Here is a 21257-nt window from a genome sequence, read left to right on the forward strand (position 1 = left end):
AAATACTGCGATACAGTATTTTTTCTCAATTGATTTCTTAGGCGTCTTGATCAGACACACTCTTTCAGATCTGCACCTGATGTTATAAAATTGAGATTAGTGCTTTTTTGGAATGACTTTTTGATAGCCATTCCAAAACACTGTCTGTGATAATTTAAGCCATTTGATTTAATAAAATATCACTCGCTTCTCTCCACACCCTTTAAGAAATGGGACTAAACAATAAACATTTTTGTCTGACAGTCTCAGAGACCGAGAAAAAATAGCTGAACATAGGGTTTAACTATATCTAAAAGTTTGAAGGTGGAGCTAAATAAGCATGATGATGTTTCATATTTTCACGTTTTTCAATTCCTAAAGTCTGATCCTAAATTAAATGAGCTTTAAATGTAAGAATGCCTCAGGCAAACAGTTTCACCTTAATCACATGATGATTAGTTTTAAATGTTTATCAAATCATTTATGATCATGTTTGATTATGTTTTATCAAAATTTGCTTTTGAAAATGTGATATGGTTTTGTTTTAGAATTCACCTTTTTAAGCTTTCCTTTTTATTCTCTCCTTTAATTTTGCCACATCTGCCAACCTTCAAATAGTCAGTTGAACTATGAGTCAAAGGTGCATTATGTCTCCACCGCCGATATTAGCATATCCCAAATGACATACGATGGAAACTGTCTTTATAATTTTCAATTTAGAAAGGCTGTTATGTAGAGCTGTCTGTCAATGATATGATAAATTACCTAGAGGATTAGTCAGCTGTCAGCAGATGTCTGTATGTGAAACCTTTTGCCACCAGGTGTTATTCAGCATTTGGCATAGCTTATCAGTGTGAACCAGAGTGTTCAAGGAAGCAGTTGACCAAAACACGCTGTCAGTGCCTAATGAGCATACAAATAAAAGCAATATTTTTCTGATTAAAACATGCATTCTCACAGGGGCTGTGTCATCAATATGCCTCTGTAGTGAAGCCCCAAATTATAGCCGTTTTTCCTGATGGTTATTGGGACTGTTTTTGTCAGCAATCTCTTTATTAGTTATAAATATATATGTATCCAGAAACCACCGCAATGCCGCCCTTCACATAGAAAAAAAAAAGAGCCAAAATAATGGTGGTAGATTCTACCTTTCCCAATAGCTTCAAAGGGTCTTTTCAACAAACAGAATTAAGGTAATAGTTCAATGATGAAAATCCAAACTAGAGCATGCCCTCCTGCTTCTGCAGTGACTGCAGTCTGATCTGCAGAGTTGAAAAGAGACACTCGGGCCGTACGAGTCAAAGAGAGACGAGGGTGACATCAGCAGTTCAGCAGACTTGGCCTGACACTATGCCTGTGCAAACCCCTTTATTGGAAGCTGCCTCGACACCCGTCCAAATTATATATGTTGCGCTGACTTTCTCTGTGGGCAGTCACATTGCCACTGTCATTGCTGTGGTGGGCAGGTGTGTGGTGTGTAGGAGTTTCTATGGCAATACAAAACCAGAGCAGCAAAATTGGAAGATAGCAGGAAAAAACAAAAAATCATCATTGCAAACTGAAATTAGCTCGGTTTATGCCTGGGTTAAGCATTATGTACGTTAAGCACATAGTTTACAAACTGTAAAGCGAGCTTTGAATTGGTATGATGGATTCTTAGTAGTTGACTGACAGTTTCTGACATATGGCTGTAATTCTCCCATAACTGATCTGGATTTTCAATCTTATCTACTTCCTATGTCTGGAACCACAGTGATCAATGATTTGTTTATTTGGCTGTGTAATAAGCAAATTATGCTAAGCAGGAGAAGTCACCTCTAGCATTAACCTGCTTGCAGTTTAATCAATGACCTAAGTGATTTTTATCAGCATGCCAGAGGCAATGAGGTGCTAAAACCAGTTACTGACTAGAATCTGTCTTTTTAAGTGTTGGAGAGAGGTGGTTGTTATTTATTGGTTTAATAAAGGAAAACTGTTACTCTCAAAGTCACCCATCCAAGCAACGCTCGTCAATTTTGGAATTCATCTTGTTATTTGTATCAACAACTGCATTCCTTTTAAAAATTATAGTTTGGAATTAAAGTTGTTATGACAGGTATGCTTGATTACGCTGTGTGTGTTTACCTTTTATAAAGTAGTCCATTAGTTTCATCATCAGGAATTGTGATCATAAATTAGAAAGGACAAAAATATAACCGATTAAACTGTGAAAAACAAGATGAAATACAAAGCAAAAGAGGTAATCCTAAAAAAATTGTGATATTTAGTTTTGTGAGATTTTCACTTCTCTTGTGAGAGCAAGTCGTAATGAAGTTGGACAGATTTCTGGCAATTGTCTGTGATCCATAATGTTCAGACTTTGCCTGTCTGCCTGTGGACAAATGAAGAAAGACAGGCAAAAAAGCACAAGGGGGCAAAGTGAAAAGAAAAATAGCTTGAAATAGGAAGGAGATGAAAATAAAACTAGCATCAAGTCAACCAAAAAAAAGAGTAAAGGTTATAAATGCTGATGATAAACAAACAATCCATGTACGGTATGATCTTTGGACTTTTCAGGTTCAAAACAAAATCACAAAAAGGAAATATTTGTGTTGTTTCTTTGTTTTTCCATCTTTAAAATCTAAATGTAAAAAGTAAAATTGGATGTTTAGTGCATCCATAATCAAGGCTAGTACAATGACTAATTTACAAACATAAGTTTTATTTCATGCTAGGTCTAATACATGGAGAGGATCCTGAACAGAATGGGACTGCACAGAAGGAAAAAATCAGTCTAATCCTTTTGGTGTGGTAGCATTCATCGTTAACCAGCTGGAGAGTCATGGAAGGCTTTTTTTTCACTAACTTAAATGTGTTCAACATAGATATTTTGTGACTGAGGTTACAATAAAACATTTGTTAAAATGCACTGTGGTGTGGAACGAATGTGTGTTTGCATTTGGATCGTTAATCATGTCACACAACCTCATTGGATCCAGATCTGCCTCAAAAATTCAAGCACATTTGACTGAGACTGAGGTTGGGCTGAATTAGTTCCCCTACATACTTTCAGTCTTCACTCCTCATCTCTCCTCAGGCTACCAGATATCTACTTGATGACTGACGGCAACTAGCGGAAACTGACGCAGACCTGCAAATTAGACAAAACAATTGTGTAGCGAGTCCCGTACTTTAGAAATAATGAATTGCCAAGTAAATGCAAGAAACCCGGATCAAATTTCATTACAGCAAAATAAGAGAGTTAAGCTCGTCTTCTGCCAAACCACAGTAGCTTCTCTTCAGCCTTTCATTGTGAAAGTGCATCCAAATATATAACCAATGCACAAATCTGCACTTCCTTTCTGAATAGTTTAACAAGCAAAAATACCATTTTTATGCTTTTGTAGCAGCAGGAATAATTCCTGGTGGCATATCAGAGCTTATTGCTACAAGTTACCTTTTAGAAAAACAACTAAATAGGGTGGCATTGCCTGTTGCTCCTCTCCAGTCAAGCCACTAACTGTATATAATGAGGTCTTGATTCCCTCTGAGCAAAGACAGGAGCAAAATGGAAACACAACGCGAATTGGCAAAATGCTACTTGTAAGAAGGACGAGAGGAAAAAATAGACAACATGCTGTGAGCTGCAGAGAAAAAAGAATGAACTCCAACATGCTGCAGTATGACATTCTCCTGAGGCACATCTAGAAGGAACATATTTGTGAAGGACTGTAGAATTTAACATTGATTCCCCCCCCAAGTTGTTTTTCCACTTCCTGCTTACAAAAAGTAAGACACTGTGCATCTTGACACTGGACTGGGAGTCCTCAGATGTCACTGCTTAGGAAGTTCAATAACAGAAAACAGCTCAAAATCCAAACCAGTAATTTGTTTGACTGTAATGACTTAGCTAGACTTAAAAACAGTGAAATACTTATGTTGCCCAGGTTACTCGTATATTTATTTATTTATTAATAAATATAGTAAAACAGTATTAACAGTAATGCTCCTAAATAGATGACAGATTCTTTCTGCAAAAGCTTTCCATTAATGTGTTTGGTTCACTTGAAGCTAAACACTTTTGAATACCTAGTTTAAAACCACCTTTCGCTAAAACTGTGTATTTTTTTTTTTAATTAGTATGAAATGGACTATATGGAAAAGTGTCCAGTGCCCCACATTAAAACTTTATCTTGGAATTTATGGACATATGTCCTCCGGGCAAACGAGGAAGAGGACTGTCCGGATTGTTATCAGTGCAAAGTCCAAAAGCCAGCATGTGTGATGGTAAGCGGTGTGATTGTGCCCCTGGCATTGGCAACTTGCACGTCTGTGATAGCTCCATTAATGCTGAAACTAGACCAAACACATAACCAAACATAGCATATTGCAGTGGGGTTTTTTTGTTGGATTTTCCAATTTAAAAAAGTGTCATTAATATTTTAATGATCACAAGAGCAGAGGGAGTGTTCCAGATAAAACACATGACAAAGAAATCCACTCATCACTTCAAATACAGTCATCATAACCATCTACTACTTAACACTTAAACCCATTATCAGTTTTCTTTTGCTGCCTTTGGGTAGAGTTTTAGCCTGTCTTACCTTTGAAATGTTAGGAAGGCAGCCCCATTGCAGTTCAACTTGAGTTAAGCCTCCCTCGCTCAATTTTAGCATTGTATTTAACTATGTGGGAATTAAAATTAAGTTGTATAAGATTGCTTGCTGTGTTGTGTGTGAATCTGTGTCTGTGTGAGTATGAATGAAGATCCATGTGCTGTATGCTAATTTCCATATCTCCTCTGTCAGACGAGAGAACGCATTGGCAAGGAAAGGGTAGCGGGGATGCTCTATGTGTCAGGGTACAGGGGGAGGGTGGGGGATGAGATGGCAAAGCTTAAGCTAACTCCCAGAATTGCTACAGTGGGGTGGGCTATGAGAGGGTGAAAATCTAACTATGGGCCAATCCTGCTGCTATAGGGATTAATGTCACTCCTGCATTTGGAGACCGAAGAAAATCCCAGGAATGATTATGAAAAAGCAGATTGGATTTCACTGTGTTTAGCACATTTTCATTCCCCAGGCTCAAGAAGAAGATTCTTAGAGAGAGTGATCTGTCTGTCACTTTCGCAGGCTGGTGTTACATTGTCAAGGAAATGACTTTTGGATATGTTCACACTTGATACAATCTGACAGTGATACATGTTTTTAAGACAAAGAACAGACCTGATCTGAAACAAGCCTTGCTTTTCAGTAAAGTTTGTAACACATAAACCAAACTCCTTCTCACAATATGTGTAGAATTGATTTTTTTTCACAAAAAATAGTGGATTATGTACAGAATAAATACATGGATAAAGCTTGAGCAGCTTGAGTAAGATCTGTGCAAATGCATCACCATTCAATTTGGATGTGAGTTTTAAATATAGGCCATTTAATCATCTGTATAATTTAAAAATATTTATTCAAAAATATTTTTTTCAAAAATGTAACTGAACATACATTGCAATAAAGTGTACAAATACACTTTCAAAAAGACCATGAATGGAAAAAGCATGACTTGGCATGAGGTGTGTACTGTAACAAAGTTGCACTCAACAATCAATGAACTAGTAAAAATTGAGAATGTTGGAATTATTTGGGAGATATGAGAGTATGGACCTCATAGCAGTAAGCACTATGCAAAAAGGAAACTAAGGGGATCGTACGTTATTTTCACTGTCTTTATTGCACCTTAGAAAAAAAAAACATACTTAGGATTCGAAAGCTACCTTATGTGTGATTATTTCAGTAAAATGTATAAACTAGCTTTGTGGAAATTCTTATTGTGGTTGCATGCTGAGGTGAAAATCAAGCTTTGCAGCTTGATTTTCACAGTTATTTATATTTATATAACTGTTAATTTTATTAGGTTGTTCAGTAACCAACAATGAGGTTGTAATTGTGGGGATTTTCAAATAAACTTAAATATTTAGATCTTTATACGGATATCTGTTTTTTTTTTTTGTCCAATTTCCAATTCACCATGGTGCAACGTTAACTAAGCCAAGTCACATAAAGATATCCAAGTCTTATTAGCCAGTTAAGAGCTATTACATCTTAAGATTATTGCCTGCAGCTTTGCCTGCATGAGACAAACTCCTCTATGTTGTGGGTCTAACTGAAGCATCTGTTTTTGCCAGAGGTGGTGCCAAAAATACAAATCTGCATACTCTATGTCTTTGCACTTGTTTGGCATGAATTCATAATGACACGTTAGGACTTGGAAATTCATAGAAGATACACAGTTATGACAGATCGTGTCCATTTGTATCTCATTTGGGCTAATGTTTGGGTGCTGTTAAGTCTGGTAAACAAGGGCATTACTTTAATTGTGGGTATGATGCTTGAAAAGCATTATTTGCCACTGTAAGTAGTCTTGTGGTGGAATGGTGTCTTGTCCAGAATGTACTGTATTTCTTGTTATTTGTGTTTGCAATGACACAGTATTTCAGCTGTGTTTATGATTCATTTTGCGAAAGTGAAACAATGTCCAGGACAGTAAAGACTTATTATTTTTTTTAAATTGAGCAAGACTTTTCTGTGTGACTGATGTTTTTTTTTTTTTTTTCACATCAGTAGCTACCTGTGTTTGTAGGGGTATGATTTTTGTGCCATGCGGTCACAGCCGTACACTTACCTAAAAAAGAGTTAACGAATGATGTTTTTAATATTACTTTTATCACTAACACATCAGTACCGCAAAATATCACCCACCCGTATTGACTAAACTGTTCTTGTTCTCTTTCTATTTATCTGTTATTTCTTTTTTAGGTTGTGCTTCACATTTTGATGAAAGCTAGATCTGAACTGGAGGTAGACCAGTCAAGCTTTAGCACACATTCACACTGAATTTAGTCAAAAGCAACTATGGCATTGTTGTATTTGTACTTCATTTTACAATTCTGATGTATTTTTTTCAGTAATACATCGTTGCACCCTCAATCCCTTTATTTTTCTTTAGAGAACACCATTTTGGACTTCAAATTCAGGCAGGTTTCTTGTTTAATACAAAGTAAAAGTCGGACCAAAGAAATGGGAAATGAAGGAAAAAAAAACAAAAGAGAGTTGAAGTAAGTGTTGGGAGTTTCAAGAAAGATGGTACTATTACTTCTTCTGTGGTATCCTGGTGTGAATTTGCCAGAGACATTTGTCTGAAGTAATAGCTTTGTCAGTTATGTCATTGACTCTCCATGGGAGACAGTCAAGGAGGGATTACATTTTTGGGTACTCTATCATTACAATTTGAGAACTGCTGACTTGAATATTATCTCTCAATAGGAAAGAATGCTTCCAAACCCACCCACCGAGTTAACTGTGAATATTTCTCAGAAAAAGGGATGAGACATAAATGAAGCCAAACAATTTATTTGGTGCACACAGACACAAGTTTTGAAAACACACTAGTAAATAGACATGAAATACTTGTCGGGATGTCAAAGTTTCTAAGTACTCGTTTTATTTTTTACTTCCTTTCTTCCAGATAGTTTTTAATGATTCACCTCCTGTTGAGCTGTCTCATGATGAGACTCATTTTGAAAGACACACTGCAAAGAAAACACATAAAAGCAAACGTAAATTCCATGTTGTTCAACAAAGTTTATCAAAATGTAATTATACATTGATGCACATTGGGATCCAATACTCCATGATGCAATTTTCTGCGATAACTGCTGTGCCATTTCCAAAACAGTCAGAACACAAGATTTCTGCATGTGTTCAGAGTTGCATTTCCTATCCTATTTATAGGCTGTATTTTGATGTTTTAGACCCAATTTTGTGCTGTTTATATATGGTCCCAGTGGGCTCTATTAAAACAGCAAAAAGCTCAAAATCCATATATTCATCTCAGACTGACCACACTCATCTGCAAACTCCACAGAAACAAGAGGATCTGTGGTGCTGAGTCCAGAACTTTGAGGATGTTAAATGTTGAATCAGATTGATTTGTAAACCCTTGCTTCCCTCGTATATACTTATGAAATTTTATTGCACTACCACATCATCTATTTTGATTTTAAACGTCTCTCCTTTTCAGAATAAATTGTCCTGGGCATTGTTTGCTTCTTGCACATAAATAAGTGATTGAAAAGTGCAGGAAGGTTTTCTTTCAGATTTTTTTTCTTTCTTGGTTTCTTTAAACTCCCGGTATTTTTGCTGGCAGGAATTTAAAAGCTCCCACTGTGGGTCATAGTCAAGAATTAGTCCTGAACATACCCCGTAAAAACAGAGAATTGTTGTTTTCACCTTTTTTGTACAGATTAGACAAACACAATCTGGAATTTAATTAGCTGGCTTCTGAGGTGCTAGAGGGAGGTTTTTGTTGTCATCATGCGGAGCCAAGCTGCTAGTCCCTACATCTCTGAAGCCTGTGATGTATTTGTAAAATGTTAAACAATAACACCCTGTAGTCCTGTGGTTACAGGTACAAACCCATTTATAATGCATCAGGAACTAGCATTCCTGAAGGCTTTTCATGCTTTAGATTTGTTTTACATACTTTTATGTGTGGATCATTAATTTTCATGCTGTCTCTGCAAATTATTTTATCTCTGTTAACACTCAACAAGTGATGTTTTCTGAAACATACAATACAGAACCATCATTTTCAGAATATTTATATCCTATTCAAAAGAAGCAGTTTTCTTAACACAAATGATTAAAACTGTTTCTTGATAAGTCAAAAATTTGGGAAAAATTAAAAAAAATTGTGAGCAGTTTTAACTAAGAGATAATTTACAATTTCTTATGTTTTTTTTTATTTACTTATCACAGCACACATCTTTCAACACATCACCAAAAAGCTCCAATGTAAATATGGTTTAATTAGCACAATGTTTAAATTTCATTCCTCTTCCCAAGTCAAATACTAAAAACCTAACATTTACATTCATCAACCACACAGTGCATAAAATGTTTAAAACAGTTTCATATAAAATACTTTACACAAAGCAAACAGACCCTATGCAACAGACCAGTGGTGGACAGTAACGAAGTACAAGTACTTCGTTACTGTAATTAAGTACAGTTTTCGTGTATCTGTACTTTACTTAAGTAGATTTAATAATGGGGACTTTCTACTTTTACTCCACTACATTTTACAGTAAATATCTGTACTTTCTACTTCACTACATTTTTACAAAACTGTCGCGTTACTCGTTACATCCAAGTCGCGTTGCTCTTTTCTTCCGTTAAAATGTGAAGTTCAGGGTCTTAAGGTGGCGCCGTAAAATCCGAGCAATAACGTGACTTAGTGTCTGTTTTCACCCATCGGCTCCACCTTTACTCGCACTTGGAGCTCCAGACATGCGCAGTGGTTTCCTCTGAGCGGGAGGAGATGTTTGTCTATAATATAATAGCGCTGCATAAATTGATATGGCGACATGTAAAATCAGCAGCGCTTCGCTTTCACAGATGGTGGGACTTCGTCCAACTTTTAGCGTCACTTGGAAGGAAAGCTTAAAGAAAGGTAAGATCTGTGCTAGCAAAGCTAGCTGTACTGAGACACATGTTGCATTTGATGAAAAAACGTTGTCACTCATGCGCTGAATTATTGTGTGGAGGTGTTGACTGAGGTGTCGCATATATGGGACAACGCTGTGACCAAAGTCTGCAATATAGTGATATGACATTCAGGAACGATCCAGGGCGTTATTTTTCTAGGAATAGCAGGAGACCTCTGCGGATTGTAGCACAGGATGAAAGCAAAACAGAATGAAGTGAGTTTTAATTGATACTGGTTAAATATATTTCAGCTCTTAGTATTTAATATCTAGGTGTTTTTATGGGAATGTGGATCTTTCAGATCAATCTGAAAACCAATTTTGATAGGTAAACTTAATGTTATTGTGTCATTTAGCGCGGGGCGCTGGTCTTGCTCTCGGGTTCGGTGGTCTTGACTACAACTCTGCTACATGGCTCCTTGGTTGCATGTCCTCCACCTCGCCCGCACCTTCTTTACATCCCCTTTCAGTTAGATTTCTTTCTAAATAAATGTGACTAATGAAGTTCATGCTATGTTAGGACAGGAGACAAAATGTTTCCAACCCTGAAATTATGATTCATAGAATCACATATCTAAGTCTAAACTGTTACAGAGAATAAACACAATAAGAACATGTTTAATCTGTGGTAGTGTTAATTAAAATGACACATTTCTGATGTATTAAAATTAAATACGATCGGCACACTTAATGATATTAGCGATTAAGTAATGCATTCAGCGAGTACTTTTACTTTTAATACTTAAGTATTTTTAAAAGCCAGGACTGTTTTACTTTTACTTAAGTAAAATGTTAATGTGGTACTTTGACTTTTGAAGAGGGATAGCACAATTATTGTGTTGCTCTGATTTTATTAATCAAATTCTCTGCCACTTTTGAGACTAAAGATGAGCTTATTGACTGAGAATTTTCAGTTTTGTCAACAATTTCAAAGACCAAAGTAATTTTAGCAATCTTCCATGCATTTGATATTCTACCTTAATGTAAGTCTGGACGCTGTAAAAATTAGTTACTTGATGCTACTGATGAAACCAAAAACCTGCCTGGCTGTAGATGGTTAGTACATATAAAGAACTAAGAGTTATTTTATAGTGAAACATTTTTGTTAGCTTGATGGATTTTAAGCTGCAAGCAAAAAAAACCATTGGTAAAGAACAGCAATTGTAACTTCAAAGTTCCTTAACAATTCTTTTGAACTCAATGACTTATTGATCTTATCTGTAAGTTGTGGAGGGAGAGTGAATAAGAGTGCCTTTGTCTTTCAATAAAAAAAGATTTACATTTCCTTTCTGAGTTCTGGAGGAGTTCTTCCCTACAGAATATTTTATATTAGCTCCAAGACTCTTGGAGGGCAAGTTCACAGCTGTTGTGGCAGTAGATGTATGATTGACAGAAAGATGTACTGTATGCCTGAATAAATCCAATATTTTGCAGTTGGTCAATGACTTACTTTATAACTGACAGCTGTAAAAACAGGAAAGGGGTCAGAAGATAAACTTCTTAGATATGTTACTACTTTTTTATAGAACAAGGTTTTTATTGCATTTAATCTTGGTGATTAATTATAATTTTTCACAAAATGTGACCACTGCAAACAATAAAGCATATTCGGTCCAACATGCTTGGACCGAATATGCTTTATATTTAATTTAATTTCCCATCGCTTCTTGGGAAATATGTTGGGGGGCTGACATGGTGCTGAAATTAAATCGTTAACTCTGGTAAAAACTTTGTAGTTCTTCAACTGTGCTTTTCTAACTTAGTAACAATTTAGAGTTCAAAAGTTGAGTTTTTGTCTCGAGACACCGTTCTTTAATCTGCAACAGGTTCCACAGAATGATTTTTGTCCTGCATCGCTTCTGTTTTTACAATCCATTTTTAACAGCCTTGCAAAGGAAGACTACAGAAGGGTTGATGTCTGTTGCAATTGGTTAGCGGATATGCACTCTGCACTGGTTTCTATTCCATTACAAACTCTTCCAGCTACTATAGTAAAAATATAGTTTTGACCATAAAATTAAAATGTGTTATTTACGTTCACTATATACAAAGGCACACACACTTTTTCTTGTACTGTCTGGCATGACTTTAGCCAAGCAAAAAGTTTGTTTTAGATCAGCTAGGATTACCATTTTTATTTATAATAAAAAATATATATTTAATTTTTCTACACATTCCAGAAGTTTACTTGGGACAAAATAATGTTCGGTTTAGTTTCAATTATCACTATGTAATTGCCACTCCCAAACACTGACTTTTTCTGAAATCGATTTGGGATTGCTTAGGGTAATTGAAAAACCCTAAGCAATTGTCTGTCCTGACATCTTGAGATGTTGCTTCATTAGTTCCTTTAATTCTTCTTTTGTTTATGATGCCAACTCTCCAGTGAAGTGCACCTGTCCCTCCAGCAGTAAAACACCTCCACAATGTGATGCTGCCAGCTCCATACTTGACAAATCTTTTCAGCAGTTCTCAAATTCAAGTGCCGCTCTTTTTTTCTCTAAATGTCACAATGGTCATTATGGCAAAACCCTTCAGTTTTGATTCAATCAGACCACATTACATTTCTTCAAAAATTAAAGAGAAATTATAAGTTGACATTTTATGGTTCTTTAGGAGTAACAGCTTCTTTCTTCCTGGTAGGTCTTTAAGGGCAAATTAATAAATTACGCATTTCATGAGGATTTTTGCTTAACTATTTTCATCAGAATCCTCACAAGGTATTTTGTGTTTGTTCTGGGATTGACAGATCTCCATCCAGAATACTAAATGGTTACATGCTCTTATGGTGTTCATGACAAATGAACGTAGCACTTTTATGCATCTGACAATTTTATTCAAGGCTCAACCAAACTCTTGTAGGTCCTCAAATCTTTTCCTGGTATCTTGACTGATTTCTTTTTTTTTTTTTTTTTTTTTTTTGTGATGTACAAGAAGCGCTTACGATGTCATAACATCTGTTATTTTAATTATATATTGATCAATGTCAATATATTGTTTTTGTGACATTTTAATAACTAAAAACACTGACTTTATGAAGGAATAGGCCAGTAAGTACTAGCAGTGGGGATAGTACTAATCTCTAACAGGCAGACAAGAGTCTTGTCCAGGGAACACCTTGGACAAGTCAGCATTGTGTTGTATGCAGTGTATGTAAATACCTGGTTTAAATTGTATGTGTATCACCTTACAGAGTCCTTTCTATAAAACAATTAGTAGCTTTATGAATTATAGCTATAAAAAAGTCCATAATTGAGCATGCCTTACAATCTATACAAAATTAATGAAATTGCTACATCCATCATTAATTTTTAATAAGACGTTAAAAAAAGGTAACCAAAGCTGTTAGCAATGCATTGAACAGCTGAGAAGTTTCTAACAGCAATGCTACATCAGGTCTGGCGAATCGGCCCCATGGGGTTGCAGCATTTGATTGTGTCATGTAATGTTGTAAAATCAATAAAGCATAAATATATAAATAAAACTTCAAGTCTGAAGCTGTCAACAGATGACTAGAGCAGGCATTTTGTCACTGTTTCTTAGATTCTGTCAACAGTTGAACAGCAGTGTTTTACACCTATCATTGATTTTACTCAAACTGCAATTTGCAAAGTCATGAAAGTATGTGTGATCCTTTCAAGATCAACAAAAAAACTAAAACACAGCGTGGCTGTCTGGCTCATCCTGGATTTTAGATAACACTCTGCTCCAGGATAGAGAGGACCAGTTATGATAATGATATGATTTAATCATTTGAAACTTGAAGTTCTGCAACACACAACATAGAGGTGAAGATTTAGGCCTTTGCTAACTTTCCATCTCAAAGAATACCTCATAATAGTGATTAAACATGATTTTATCTGTGCTTAAACTCAATGTGCATTATGCATGTTTAAAAATACAGAAATATTTTGTGTTATATTTGTAGCTTTGTTGCAGTTAATTGCTCAATATTTGGAAGCGGGCCCAACATGGACTGAATGACTTTGTTCACTTGCTCCACAGTTGTAATTTGCAGGAAGTCTACAATTCAAAAGCAGCGCAGAAACTCGACGTCACTGTTCACTACTCCTCTTTCTGTTCGCTGATAGGCCATGAACTGCATCCTGAAGATTCCGGCTCCGTCTGAAGCTCCCCTGACAGAGCGCACTGAGGGGAGACGAGAATCGAGCAGAATTGCGTAGGAAGGCAATTGCCAGGCTGCAACCGACCTAAAGCAGGAAACACAAATGTGATTTCAAGTCAGACAGAAAGAAACAACAGGTTATGTCTTTTTATACAGTGTAGGGTATCTAAAAATCTGGTATCTGTTCTCCATAAATAATCTGCTATCAAAACTTAGCTTGAGCTCAGAATAAGGGATAACAAACACAGGCAGTACTTTTACAGGGGCATCATGTTTTTTGAAAATATCTTTGCTGTGACTAAAATAGCGCACACCTTTGTAATGGAGGTGACAAAAAAATGCATTCATATGTGCTGGTTGTTGGAGCCATATAGTGCCAGAAAAAACATTGTGCAAAAAAAAAGCATCTCGGCTTCCTGTTTCAATGGTCAATTTCATGCATGTCTGAGCCATCCAGCACAATACGCAGGCAGCAGTTCAGATGTTGTTCTACATGTGCTACAAACCTGTAAAAGCAACCCGATGCATATTTCAGCGCCTCGAGTCTGTTTTTCTGTCTTTTTCACACCTGACTACGGTGGTTGTGCACTCAGATCTTGGCAGGTAGCATACAGACCCAGATGGAGCATCAGCATTGCTGCCACTGCTCTGCTAACCTGCTACACACCCTGCAATGTACAGACATCGCAACCTGTTAGTCATCTACTGTCAAAAACTGAAGTGGAATACAGCAAATAATACATCTCCTGAAAGAACCATTGTTTTCTTTTTTCTTTAAAGAACGGCGTATTTTAATGTGCTGACTGGTGAAAGAATCCTCTCATGGCCTTTAAACAATTTAGGATATCACTCTAAGCCTTTTTTTTACTCAGTACTAAGGGGACCTATGAAAACTCTAATGAGACTCTGCCAACTGGACCAAAGAAGTTGCCAGGCAGCTCCTCAGGCTAGTCTTCAGCCGTTTCCCTAACAGACCAGCTGCTTTCCTCTGCCTTGTGCACCGAGTAACTCACCACTTTGGTTCAGGAGAGAAAATATACTAAAAAATAACCTTAGATGACTTGCATGCCCCATTATGCTCCTGATGTCTTCAAGATAAATGGTTGAAGCAGTGTCTCCATAAACAGTGATATATATATATATATAAAAAAAAAAAGAAAAGGAAAAAACAGGCAGTTTTTTACTTCCAAACTCACGCAGCAGTCATCTACAACTGTGGACTGTGGACTTGATCCCTTGTATGGTATTTTAAAGAGCATTTCTATTACAGCTGAGCTGAACAACTCTGGGTAGCACATGGTAAACAGCATAATGTATCATTTTACCACACCCATGAAAAAAATCACGTTTGGTATGTTGGTTTTACTAGAGGAAGAAAAGCACCAGTTTATTCTGATGTGTTGACATTTCAGTGGTTCTGAGTGCATGTAAATTAGCATTGAGGATCCAAGCTGCAAATATTAACATGGGTCGCTTCAGTACAGCTTGTGTGATATACTCAACTCCTAATGGTTGATTTAATTTGTGATGGATCTTGCCACAGATGTATTTGAAGTGTTAGGGTTGTGAACAATGAAAAAAAAAACTGATATTAAGCACAAAAAGTATTAAAGAAATCAGACTTTTAGATGTAGAGGTCTGTGATCAATCAGAACTTTTTTTCAAAAATTATGCGCAGGATGTAATATTCATCCTGTTCATCCTACTGGAGCTTGGCTGCATTGTTGTCGTGAGAGTAACACCAAAATTTACTAAGATCAAGAGTGTGACGTGGCCTGATGAAGAGTCACAGAACAATTTTTTTTAGTAAATCAAATATGTAAATTTGCCCTTAAATTGATCAGTTTACTTAAGTTCTTATCAATTCATCCATCCTGGATCTTGTATGTCACTTCATGCTAACTCAGTGGCGTTGATCAGGTAATTGGTCGGTAGCAGGCCGTGTTGTTTCCTGCTGCGTCCGCGGCTGTGTTGGGGTTAGGAATGTAGGTGCTACTGATTGGGTGTGCCACAGCGAGGTTTTAGCCTGAGTTGTGGGGGGGTGCATCCCTTTTCGGATGTAGAGTCACTGACATTTTGATTGGTTGGGTGGTGAAGATGGACCTGAGATTGGTGGTGGTTGTTCTTCGGCTGATGTTCCAGCTGGAGTGATGTATGGGTGGAACATGGTGGGTGCTGTCAGTCCTGGATATGGGCAACCTGCGGGGAGCTGCTTAGCAGATGAGTTGAATCTGTTCTGGTGTTGTGTTTTTGGGGTCAAATGTGGCTGAGTGACTCAGTGGTGTCTGCTCAGTTATATGCGAGGCTCTGGTATGGTGTTATGTAGGGCCACGTGTTCAGAACCAAGTGTTGATTCATACTGTTGCTGGGATCCTAATGGCAGCCTCTCTCACATGTTTCTATATTATCTTTTATTTTGGAGAATCTTCAATCAAAGCACTGTTGCCAAAATAAATGTGATAGTTACTGGTTACCATATTATTTGTCATAGTACAGTGCTGTTGATTTTTCTCCTACTTTTATCATGAGTCCTTAGGTCAGTGAGTAAATATCGATGTATTGCAACCTCTCTGCAAACCATGGCTTTAGCAAATAAACAAATGTCAAAAAATTGCTAGTATTATGATGCCTAAACTTTATTTTTCATCCATCACATATTCAGAAATTAATGGCAGAACACAGACGAAAAAAAATCTATATTTGTTATTGTCTATGTTCTAACCTGGGCTTTTCACAGGCCTCCGCAGAGTTTTGAGAGCCACTTTTGTCCTAAGATCACAAATAAGTGTTATTGTAGCTCCTTCCTGCCAGCAGCTACACGACTTATTACTATCACTGCTTCAAAGAGACTTATTAAATGTTTATATTCCCCTGATATTTGCACTGTTATTAGCACAGTTTTTACTCATTTTAAATTACTTTTCTGCTGGTATCTGTTGCACAGTTTTTATTGTCACTTGTAAATATTTTGTTGTCTTTTTAATGGTCAAATACATCCCTGCACAAGTTAAAGATTTGTTTCAAATTAACCTGCTCAGTTGCAAATTGGCTTGCCTGGTATTTACGTTGAAACTTTACCCTGTACAGTATTTTTAATCTTTATTTTGCATTGAAATGTTTTTTTTTTTATATATATATATTTTTATATCCTGCTTGCTTTGCTGCTGCACCGGAGAATAAACTTTCCATTCAATTCTGGTACTTTTATATTACTTCAACAAAATTTTTTTGTTGAAGTTTAGTTTTCAAATGTAATTTTGACATTACCTTAAAAATCCATAGTTTTGATTTTGAAAAGATGTATTCTGTCAACTTCATGACCTATAACTTCAGAACAGTCCATTTACTACTTTTTTTTTTCACTAGAGTTGGAAACTTCACAGATTTTTTTGTTCTTTGTGTTTTTCTTCCTGCCAGACGCCTTTCATCAAAAACAGCACTCCAGCATACGTGATGACTGACAAAGCTGACAACAAGCCTGCAGCACGTTTCATGATTTACAAAAAACAGCAAGAACACTTTGTGATCATTTCTGGCTGATGTTTCATACAAGTTCAGCCAGGGTTAGAAAGGCACATTCAGGCTTTCTTTTCCTCTGCATTCTTGTTTGCCAGTGTTAAGATTATATACTGTAATTGTAATAATAATAATAATAATAATAATAATAGAAAATGTGGAAATGGACTTGACTGGTGTGTATCAAGTGAATTTTAATCAGTGGTTCAATTGTCGAGTTGGACCAACCAGGACTATTGTTCGAGCATCAAAGCTTAAATAGCTTAACTGAGCAGATGGTTTATTTCTGTTAATCTGTGTTTAAAATGACCATGAAAAAGACATTGCATTTTGTGAGGATTGGTCATCTCTATGAGGATGTGTGTGTATGTACCAACATAAGTATGAATGTATGTGTGAGTATACATATCTATAATCATGAATGAGGGTATAATTATGAGTATGACTGTGTATACAAGGTTAAGAATATGAGTGTGAATGTTTATCTATGTGTATCCATGTGTGTCTATGAGTGTGCATTCATGAGTATGTCTATGTTCACAAGGTTATTATGTAAGTGTGACATAGAGTCTGTATGTCTGAATATGTGTGTATCTACAAATATTAATTTATGTTGATGAGCATAAATGAGTGTATTTATGAGTATGTATGTAGAGAATGTGTATTGTTTTGGAAGTCCAGCATGGTTTTCTTAAGGACTAGTTTAGTTATGTTAGGCAAGGGAGCTCAATTCTTCCATTCATTGCTTTGGCCAAAAACCAGACCCTCGTTCTACATTTTGCTTCATACAGATGGTCTGGACCCTCAGCTATTGAGAAACAATTGCTCACTAGAGACATGGACTGATGTCTTTTTAAATTTTACTCAGCATTGCTAACATTTGTCTGTGACATCTAAAATGTGATTCAGCTTCAGGGCTATGAAGCAGAAATTGCGTGCGTAGACGGCAAGTGGTTTTGGTCTTTCTCCTCAACCACTGCCAAATTACAGGTAGACTACAGTCCTAAAACATTGTAAGAAATTGAAGTCATAGTTCATAACTTGTCTTTTTATTGACTGGCCTGGTAGAAATTCTATTGGAAAATTTTAACTCAATTGATGGAATGGAGCACTGAAGGGAGAAATACATAAGAAGACAATGGCCAGACCATAATAAGGATTTTTTAAATATGCAAATATTTTTTTTTCAGTCAACTGTTTCAAATACGTTATTCTGCAATAGTGAGATACAAAACGTTTGGACTTTGTGAGATAACCTGGCCAAAGTGGCAACAAGAGCACCAGACAGATGTTATTCAGTATCGTAGGCGGTTCATTTACAAATAAAACAAACAAAAGAATTTGTGACAAAAAGTGTCTACAAAATTACAAAAAATGTGCTCTGTAGAATAGTTGGCTAAAAAAACTAAAACTGCTACTGTTTTGAAAAAAAAAAAAAAACTGTCAAAATGATTCATTTGCATTGATATGACAGACATTGTCTTTGAATTAATGGCTTGGCAGTCACAATACTGTTGGGAAGTACTTATTAAACCCTGGCATCAGAGCTAGTTTGTGAGATCTCCAAAGTTCTGCCTTTTATACATCTTTTCACTGGGCAAATGACCTTAAAAATGTTCAACTCATGACCTCACACTTGAGGATGAAAAACAACTATTACTACTTTCTGCACAAGTGGTAAAGTTATGTCTTGAAGCTTGTGTACAGTGTTATTTACTGTCATCACTGTTTGGCAACTTCTGGATTTACACAAAGCAGATTTGTTATAAATATTTTTTGACTGAACAAGAAAACATGGTTGTCATGGTCTTCCAGCCTGAAATATGCTGTTAGATTATAGTTAAAAAACTGCAGACTGCTCTTCTGATATGTCTAATGAAAACTATTGTTTGTTTTTAAGACAAAACAGAAAAAAAAAAGAACAGACATGTGTTGTGTAAAAATTAGATTGATTTTAGAGAAGAAATAGGAATAAGGGAAACTATGTTGTTGACTGTGATTTTGTCTGATTTTATTGCAGGATAAATGTAACAGTACAGTATTTCAGTAAGTTAATTCATAAAAATAACTTTTTGACCCTAATTGGAAAGACACCAACATGACTGAAGAAATATTAAAATCATAAGTTTGATGAGATGGTAAGCCACATTCAACCACGTTAGATGAAGGACATGTCTTTTCAAATGTTAATCTTGACCTGATTCTTCTTTCGGCAAGGTCATGATGCAGGCAGTGGAGGGAAGCCATGATTTGTAACCCACCTCAGCATAGTGACAAGACAGCCAGAAGTCATACGCTCATCGCCAGACTTTATCCATGAATGATGTCAAGAAAAGTCTTGAAGCTTTATAAAGGCTAATTGCATGTTAATAGTTATTTGCATTCACAGCTTGACTTGTCACATTTTATTAAAAACCATGATAATTTAATCAAAGAAAGTGATGCATTATATGCAATATGGTATTATTCAGACATTTCATCAAAAGAAAAACAAAAAAAACTAATTGTATGTTATTGTTAGAACGTTCTGGACTCTCACAAGGAAGCTGTGTCGCAGAGAGGAAGTGTTTTGTATTATACTCTGTCATGAGGCACTTTCGTGTTGTATATGGACTTATCTCTTGAACAACATCTAATCTGCACTGCTCAAAAAATATTTATGAATCAAGTACAAAAACAAAACAAACAAAAAGAAACTAAGCAGATTTCTTGGAGATGACAGGAAACAACAGCCTTGATGGGTTAGTAGATGAAATGTGGATTCTTAAATAAAACCATAGGCTGCTTTATCACACATTTGTCGGACTTTTGGCATTGTTTATTATAAACAACAATACTTACAGCCTTTTATTTTATCATAAACAGAAGCAAACCCCTAATTAGGCCTGTCATAATGTAAAAATGCGGCATCACTTTTTTTTAACGGTGTTAAATATATTTGTTGGTGATATATGATAACGAAAAGAAAATATTAAAATAATTTTGCCAAAAAGAAAAGCTGCTTTGTTTCACTGGCCTTTTAAGCTTGCAGCCAGTTTGACAGCTAATGTTACATTACATGACTGTAATTGTTTGGCCTTTTTGTTTCCTCTCAGCCAGTATTCTGCAGCTCTTGACAAGTTTTGTATCTAGGGTACAGAGAATTGCATTTATGAGTAATAGTTTCTGTATGTAAATACTCAATTCTTTTTAACATCTGCTCAATACTTATATGAATACAGTTTGCTAAAATAGGCATATTGAAAGAACATTACTAACAACAGTAAATTAAACTCTTGAAGGTGGTCCTCCACCTATTTTTTTTTTTGTCTCCCAAACAAATATGACTAGGCAGGGATTAAATAAAATGAACAGATGTTTAAATTTGTGATAAGTTAGGGAAATAAATTTACTTCCCAGGTACGGTTTTATCTTTTCTCTTTAACGCAGACGGTGAAAACACCCCAAAAGATGAAAATAACTACTTTAATGGCAATTAATTTCTTTTTGTAGCAACCACCATGCTTTTTTAAGTACGCAAAACAATTGTACTACCATGTTTTGTGGAATTTTGTGGAAATTCCACAAAATTTAAGCTTAATCTGTTTATACCCAGATAAAGCAGTTTGTGTCAAATCTGATGCAAAAGTTGCCCCTAGTCCACTTCCAGTATTGATTCCAGTTTTAACTCAGAAATCCATGTTACACAGATGGGTATATACAGCAGGCACACTCCTGGGTGTAAACAAACCATCCTATTATCCTTTGAATAAATGATGCAAAAGAAAAGAAGGGGTGAATTAACCTGGAGCAACCTTACCAGGAAAAAAAAAAAAAACAGTGATGTGGTAGTGATGTGCTCTGCTAAGCTGCTTAGTTATATTTTCCAACTGTGTAGACAGTACTTGACTCATTGTTATTATTCAGCAAAAAAAAAAAAAAAACTACTAAGGACAATTATAATTCTCAGTCCATTCCCATTAGATCTGTAGTTATGAAGAGCAGAGGTAGGAGCATCTTACTTTATAGCACAGCTGTAGCACAACCGAGTTTCTCGTTTCTGTATCGTAGCATTCTGAGTCTCTCGGGTGAGCTGGGAGAGGCTGGACCTTGTGGCAATAAGTGATGATGACATGT

The 21257-nt window shown here is 36.1% G+C and overlaps 1 long non-coding RNA gene across 2 annotated transcripts; it reads left to right on the forward strand.

The window, feature by feature from the left end:
* Positions 1–9407: 9407 nt before the first annotated feature.
* LOC103461985 (uncharacterized) lies at positions 9408–19937 on the forward strand. 2 transcript variants are annotated; one of them, XR_533246.2, is made up of 4 exons: positions 9408–9715; positions 13591–13762; positions 19162–19279; positions 19359–19937. It is a non-coding gene; the product is annotated as an uncharacterized LOC103461985 (long non-coding RNA). The 2 variants fall into 2 exon arrangements; XR_014086880.1 differs by having other exon boundaries at positions 19162–19937.
* The last annotated feature ends 1320 nt before the right edge of the window (positions 19938–21257 follow it).

Source organism: Poecilia reticulata, chromosome 3 (genome assembly GCF_904066995.2).
Source record: "Poecilia reticulata chromosome 3, P_reticulata-male-v2, whole genome shotgun sequence".
NCBI lineage: Eukaryota > Metazoa > Chordata > Actinopteri > Cyprinodontiformes > Poeciliidae > Poecilia > Poecilia reticulata.